The following is an 8,577-nucleotide window of genomic DNA, read 5'->3' as shown; positions in this document are numbered from 1 at the left end:
GTATGTATGTATGTATGTATGTGTCTTTTTCTCGTTTTAGAGAGAAAAATTGAGCCGTATATATATATGTGAAGCCAATGTGAGGTGAAGGTGGAAGTGCAGGTCACCTTTAATGAAAGATTATTCATAGTATACTTTAAAAAAAACTTGTTTGTGTGGGCCAGAAGACCTCACGTAGTATACTAATAAGAAGAAAGGATTGAAAAGAGTCAGAACCATCGATCAGAGAGTTCCTAGTAGACAACACTAGAGCCTTAATTAATGAGAAACACCTTCATTATATCATCAGGTGAGACACAAGAGGAATAATTTAATAGGGAGTTTTTGCTGTGAATATAAACCCTTAGTAATTGGTAACATTTAAATCTTCTAATATATTTGTGGGATAATTATACTGATTTATATCGATAATGATATACAAATAAAGTTTATCATTAGTCACGTCAGATCATATGTTATTTATTTAGTTTATTTTAAGGTTACCATTAATCAAGTTACCTAATTAAGTCAGATGTGAAATAAGATGTATCGTGGTAAATATTTTTGGTGTTATTATTATTATTATTATTATTATTGAATTGATGGAATTAAGATACGTACATATATAATTTGGGATCACGTGAAGAATAGGCACCCTAGCTTAATTCGCCTGATGATTAAACTCACCTTAGCGCTACCTGGATGGATTAATATAGGTTAAGTTTGAATAAGGTTAGATTAGGTTAGACTGTGTTATATTAGGTTAGGTTAGCGTTAGGGTGTTTAGACTGCACGTGAGATAAACTAGGGTATCTAGACTTAACTTGATACCATATTTGCAATGTTTATACACCTATTTATCTGAATTAAACATTTTATTGTACTATCAGTAAACATAGATCTTAAGGAGACTACACTATGGGTCACGTATCACCTGGTAACTGAAGGACACACCTGGTGCTGACACGAGTTAATTAACTTCAATACAGGTGAGGCATATCATATTGAGTAAGGCTGCGTCCAGGTCTTAAGGCGATACTGTTATCGTCATTAAAGTATATCGGATCCACCTTGATCGTCGTGAGGAACCATATGGTGGGTGTTTGAGCAACTTAATACACCACACACACACACACACACACACACACACCCACCCACACACGCACACACACACACACGCACACACACACACACACACGCGCACACACACACACACACACACACACATGGCAGTCATAAAACAGCCTATTTTGGTCCTAAAGCGAAAGTGGTATAGATCTGTACTTGTTGGTGAGTGTGTGGTTCCTGTGTGTGTGTGTGTGTGTGTGTGAGTGTGTGTGTGTGTGTGTGTGTGTGTGTGTGTGTGTGTGTGTGTGTGTGTGTGTGTGTGTGTGTGTGTGATGGGTGAGTCGCGTGTCATGTTTTGTTCAAGTCACGTCATCCCACAAGTGAAAAATAACCCCAAGGTCAACAGGAACGTAATTTGTGTGACAGAAGTGTGTGTGTCATGGAGAGTGTCCCAGATGAGGTAATATTGTGTCTACGTCTTGATTAGTTTTCACTGTCCCCAGAAATAACCTTCGTTTGTCAGGTACATAGAAAACTACAATTTTTGGCGATTTTTCTACCTTTAAACCCTTCACGGCGGAGAAGTTTCCTGAAGTCGATCTCTATTTCTGTATGTCTGTTTATAAATATGTCGAGGATGATATGCACGAGATGGGTGAAGCATAGCCGGTAAAGTGGTTTTGAACTTGTGAGTTAATTTGGTTTATTTGTAGATAAAATTTAAGGCTAAGGTAATTGTATGATGAAAGTAGGTGAAGGTGGGTCAGAGGTCAGGATACCGTGAGATTGGTGACTAAGGATTCTCATTTTTGGGGGGTATTTTCAACATCCAGGGATTACAGGACAAAAAGCAGTTCTTGTCCCGGGATCCCAGGATTTCCCGATTTACGTGAATAAGGATTCTTTGGCGTTAAAATTAAATATACCTGCATTGGTAAAATAGACCATTTATTCCGTAATTACTCTAATACATTCAGTAGCTTGTTCTCGTCGTACTTCTAATTTAATAAAGAGTCAAGGTGGTCGCACACATTTTTCTATTGACATGAAAATATAATAAACACGTATAGTTACACTGATATGTATGTATTTATGTATGTATGCATGTATGTATGCATGTATGCATGTATGTATGTATGTATGTATGTATGCATGCATGTATGCATGTACTATGTTCAATTGATCATGCTGTATATATCACAATAAACACGTGTGTATGATAAAACATACACTTATTACACTATTACTTTATCAGTTCCATATATATATATATATATATATATATATATATATATATATATATATATATATATATATATATATATATATATATATATATACAGTATATAAGAAACGCAGTCGTGTCTATAGTCGCGCTTATACACACCCACACGCATACAAAATACACTGACCGATGAAAAGCTAACAACTAACCCAAATGTTTTAATTGGACGAATAATCAAAAGTCATTTAGTTAAATTCCCCCACCATCTTCTGCAACTGTCATGTGTATGTATGTATGTATGTACGATATCTCAAAAAAGTATCCGTCCACACACTGTGTAAAACGTTGTTTTACACTCATGGGTTTACAGAATGTCGTGTTTAATGTTTGTTCCTTCATCACATACGAGCGTCACGTCAGCTACGTCGTGAACTTTCATGTCCCAGCTGCTCCTACAACGTTGATCTAGTTTACACGAGAGGGTACAGGAAGGATCCCTTGAAGTGTATTTATAAATTTATTCAATTTTGTGCTCTCGCGTCATCTAATATGGCCGTCAGGGTGACGATATTAAGATTGGAGGAAGGTTCGTGTGATCCAGCCCGCCGTGGGGAAACACAGTTTAACGTGATATACTTCAAGCCAGGAATGAGTCAGTCACACCAAGACGTGTTTATGAGATTTAGTAATATAACACACTAACGCCTATAAAAAAATTAATTCTTGTACAATGAAAGACAAAAGTCGTGTCGTGAAATTTGGTGAAAACATATGCCGAAGGGCTAAAACTGTTGGTGCGCTCTGCCTTGTGGTCGGGGGCTCTCATAATGTTTCACGAGTTATATTTAATCTTCGGACAAAACCCCGACACATCTTTTGTCTTTGATTGTACATCAAAAGAAAATATCCATGATTTGTGCTGTTTTTTGTAACATAATCTTTACTTATCTTGCGTCTGTGTAAAGCAAAATACATAAACAGAGTGTCGTAATCTCTAAGAATCATGACCACACACATACATTGGTTCGAAACACAGTAAGGCTCCAACACCCGATACTGACTGACAGGAACATTTCAGGAGTGTTGGCGAATTTGATCCCATAAACTTAACGCGCTTCCTGAGAAATAAAATTCTGCCTGGTTACATCACTTATCATACCGATATTAACTTACCCAGCAGTACCTCTTCATATTATGAGCACCACCCAATTATTGAAATTACAGGCGGTCCAAAATGAAACCCTAAGATTCGTCACAGGTGAAAGATACAACTTCACTTGAACCACAACCGAGATACATAGAGACCTGAGAATACAACCCATCAACCAGCAGCTGCACACCATGGCCAGCAGAGTCTGACAAAAGATAGAACGTTCAGAGCAAGAACTCCTTCAAAGACTCACACCAGATAACGACAACAACCATACATGGTTCCCCCAAAAGTTGCCAAATCGCACAAAGTCCATTACCATCCCGATCTATATGGCCAGGCAATAGACAACTTCCCTAGACCAGCATCCACCAGTAAGGTCGGTGGAATATGATATATGACCCTCAAAACACCCATATAGAGGATAGGGTAGGCTGTCTAGTGCCTGTACCGACAGACAGAGCTACCAGCTTTGTGTATATTATTATTTTGAGTTTATTATATTTATTTATTCATCATTATTGCCAAGTAAAATTACGTCTAAGAATCTGTTCCACCAATCAGCTCCATTGTTGCACGACTACGATGGATTCAATCATAAGTTTACTCTAGTATTACGACGTGCCACATGTACGTAAACGTCACCACAGGGGGTAAAGGAACTCCTTGTGGCAACTGTACCTCCGGATCACTACCAACTACTTCATGAGATCAAAATATTTAAGTCTCCAGCTAAGCAAGAGTGAACCGTGGCTGGCATCTTCCGGAGACTAACACACACACACACATAGGGTTGGTTTGTGAACAGGGCCTCCCAGTTCAACACACTGCAAATTGGTACATATTTTTACAGTTGGGATGTGAAAGAGGTCTATTGCAATGCCGGCCACACACACGCCCTCCTTTTGTACCGAAGGCGCGATGTTAGGTGAGCTGTATCTAAACTGACTTTTGGGGGACGTATTGGTCACGATATTATCTATGTTCTATAATTTAGTGTATGTAGATCACGTTATTTCCACAATACCTCCTGTGCTGGATCTTGTAATGACACCTTGGCATCTCTCAACGTTATGTCACCGAGACCTATTTTTCAAGACTTATACTGTAGGTTGAGTCGAATCTTACCTCCTACAGAAATACAAGTCACTAAAGTCATCAGACTCCTCTAAAGTTTCAGTTAATAACACGTAGTAACATCCTTAGATGAAATCACAGTGAAACAATACACTTGGGGACGAACTTGGCTGTTTTCCGCTAACTTTTGCACTCTCTTCCCTCCGAGGTGGAAATCTATTTTGGGTTTGGTGTATGTATATCATTAAACATTATTGACTGTACACTATAAACCTTTGTATAAAATATTTACCGTAACCGCGGGGTAAAGAGACTATTGACTTCTCTTGTGTGTGTGTGTGTGGTAGTGACGTTTAGTTATGGATGAACCGATTTTAGATAAACTTAACACATGGAGTGAATATTGGCCCAAAAACACCCCTGTTGATTTTTTGAGAAAGTTAATGAAAGGTCACAGGTAAAGGTGAGAGTTGAGCGCCAGTTGGGGATTGACTCTGTAATAGGCGGCCGCTTTTGTTTATTTTTCTGCCTCGGAGTAATGTTAAGTGTTGGTGATAATAGGAGAGGAATCAGTGTAGTGGGGAGTGAACACCTGGCTCTCTCTCTCACACACGTACGTTTTAGCCACAAGGAGGACAACTTTTTTTTCAACACACTTAACTTCTGGTCGCCTCAATGGTTAGTCTCTCTCTAATTCTCTTGGTGAAGTCTAGGTGATTTAGGATCCTTGGTGACCAGGGGCTTGGTGAGTTTGAATGCATAGGCACCTGGGACTTCTGGGATGAAACGTATACATTATTCATCTTTCGAATCTTTTTGAGAACAGGACCCTGGTAGTTGTTTTTCGGCTGTCATGTCAGCTCAAATTACATAATGAATTCCAAATTAGATTCATGTCTCTTTCTTATCAGTCTTATGAAAGTGGAGTCCCAAACACTTAAAGGTTCGTTATGGGTTGCGCGCCATAACTACGTGACCTACTTGACCTGCACTATAATTATATATCCTCTCTCATGACCTGCACCATAACTACGTAACCTACCCCATGATCTACACCATAACTACGTGACTTATCTCATAATGTACCCAGTTAGCTAGGTCATAAGTTAACTCATAGGTGGAGGGGAGGGGAGGGGGGGTTGCAGATCACCCATGGGAGGCTAGGTAATCTCCTTGTGGGTCTGACTGCGAATTTTACGAACTTAAAAAATCTCAACAAACTCCCAAGACGTTGAGAGCGGAACGTCACGACTCCTGAGGTAGAGCCAAGTTGTGTGTGAGTGAGGAAAGTTGCTGGGGTTAAGGTCTAGCTTTGTTAGTCACCAGAAATTATTTGTTTTAGCTGGAAATCATGTTTTATTAGTCAAATTTTTGGTTTGATTGTAGGAGAACCCAACCCCAGACCAAAACTTAAACCTAGCGGAATCTAACCTAACCTAACCTCTATAATAAATGAACATCGCTACACACCACCAGGAAGGCCCCGGGTTCCTTATAGTTCGAAAACGCTAAACCAATTTACTACTCGATGACTTTTAAACCCACGTACCCCGAAGCACAACCATGACGTCACCACCCTAAGCTATTACTATTTTTACGGTGAATTTTGTTTTTGTTTTTGATGGATACACAATAACACGTATGTGTGTGTGTGTGTGTGTGTACAGCTTGTTATAGAATATAGGCGGTCAGTTTGGGAATGATTTACAAATGACGAGCCTTGTGGTAATTGACTATAGCGTGGTGTATAGTAGTGAGGATGGTGAGGGAGAATGGTGAGAGGGGATGGTAAGGGATGATAGAGGTGTGGATAGATAGTGATGATGGTAGTAGCGATGATGTAGGTGGTAGTGGTGGTAGAATATGGTCACATTACAAAGATGTCATGACGGTGTTGTCTGTGTGTTTGTTGTGGTGGTGTAGAAGGTAGTGAGAGAGGCAAGAGGGTGTCATCTGTAGCCAACATGACACACCACAACAAGCCTCTAGGGTGAGGAACTTATATCAGGATTTACGGAACAATTACTTTCTTGCTTGTCTCTTGTCTCTGGCTGTGTTCTTTCCCCAGTCACACGTTGTTGTTTTTCTGTCCATTAAGTTTACCTGTGATGCTGGGGATGAGTTTGTGGTAAAGGTTGTCTGATTCTTTATCTGGTCGTGATGGGCTGGTGTGTTCCTGTCAGCTTCTGGTCATGTTTTTATTTTTTATATATTTTTTTTTGAGCGAATTCCCCAATTTTTCTCTCATATTTTATTGTTGTTTTATTCTTAGAAGCTCCGATATTTACTCGTCAGATACGTGTATGTAAGATAATTAATTTTTACAAATTTTATATCAAATTTGGATGAAAAGAACTAAATAAATAACAACAAACTTATTGTCCTGAAGATTCGTATGAGTACTAGCCCTCTCTCTCTTAAAGCGCTGTTTATTAAGTAAGTGATGCTCTTTTGTTTTATTGAGTAATACTCGTTGGCTGTAAACATCCTTTTATATAATGTTACACAATGAACTCTTACGTTCTATAATGCTGCAGTATCGCTCGTGAATTCAAGAGATTCAGTTGCAACATATTGAACCAAAGTCAAAGGTTTATGCAACTCTAAACGTCTTCCTTGTTTTACACATGAACTCTCGCCTGCACTTATACCTGGTACAGTGGCTGGTGCGTTTTGTGAAATGTGGCAACTCTGTGTTTGTTTACATCGTATTAAAACTCTCGGAATGGCCTTAAGGAACGTTGCAATAGTAGCCAGACTAAGGATGCTAGATAAACATTCCACAGGGTTGCCACATCTCACAAAATGCGCCAGTTACTGTACCGGTAATGGTACATTAGGGGTCGTACAGGTAATGGTGCACTAGGGGTCGTACAAGTAATGGTATACTAGGGGTCGTACAGGTAATGGTACAGTACACTAGGAGTCGTTCAGGTAATGGTACAGTACACTAGGAGTCGTTCAGGTAATGGTACAGTACACTAGGAGTCGTTCAGGTAATGGTACACAAGGGGGTCGTACAAGTAATGGTATACTAGGGGTCGTGCAGGTAATGGTACAGTACACTAGGAGTCGTTCAGGTAATGGTACACTAGGAGTCGTTCAGGTAATGGTACACTAGGGGAACCACAACCCACAGTTCACTACCTCAGCCTCGCCACACATCTCACCTCAAACTTTAAAGAATTGATTATAATTTTTTATTGCATTTTTTTTTAATGTTTATAATAATCAATAAATTTTCTTAGTGAATATTACAAACCCCATCATTAAGCTGTGTGTGTGAGGAGAAATCTTTGTTTCAGTACAAATTCTTAATTATGTAATTTTAAGTGTGGTTTCATAGGTGTTTAAATGAGTTCTTACTTGACGCTCACCTGTCCTCACCTGCCACGATTACGCTTCTATCCCTCCTTCACTCTACGTCTACACCCTACACTTATTTCTAGCACTTACACCTAGCACCTACATCCAAGCTCTACACCCTACACCCAGCACCTTCACCCAGCACACCTGCACCCTACACTTACACCCCATACCTACATCTACACCCTACTCTTATGTCTCCACATTTACATTATAAACCTGTCTCTTACGTGTACCTTCAGCACTTACACCTCATACCAATACCTACACCCCACGCCTACATCTTATACCTACCTACACCTCCATGCTACAACCTCACATGACCGTCTACATCACACACACACACACACACACAAATCATATGAAAGACAAAAACAGCCATTAACGCCAGATAATGATGTTTGATAAGACATAACCCGCTCTTTGCACTTAATCATGTTATCCTGTGTTAAGGTGAGCCATCTAGGTTTGTTTTTATCATTTCCAAACATGATATAGTGTTTTTCCTCTCCTGTTCTCCTACTAAACTATTTTTGTCAACGACGAAATTAATATACATTAAGTTTGCACCGTATTATTTTGTAAGCCTATTAATAAAGTTTTAATAGGATTTCATGTCATGTTAGGGCAGTCTTTGATGCACATACTGAAAGTCAAAAATAAAGTTAACTTGCCAAAGATGGCAAATTGAACATGTCGCTGAGGGTAACAT

This window comes from Homarus americanus, unplaced genomic scaffold, assembly GCF_018991925.1.
Source record: "Homarus americanus isolate GMGI-L3 unplaced genomic scaffold, GMGI_Hamer_2.0 scaffold15894, whole genome shotgun sequence".
Taxonomy (NCBI): domain Eukaryota; kingdom Metazoa; phylum Arthropoda; class Malacostraca; order Decapoda; family Nephropidae; genus Homarus; species Homarus americanus.
This window is presented reverse-complemented; position numbering follows the sequence as displayed.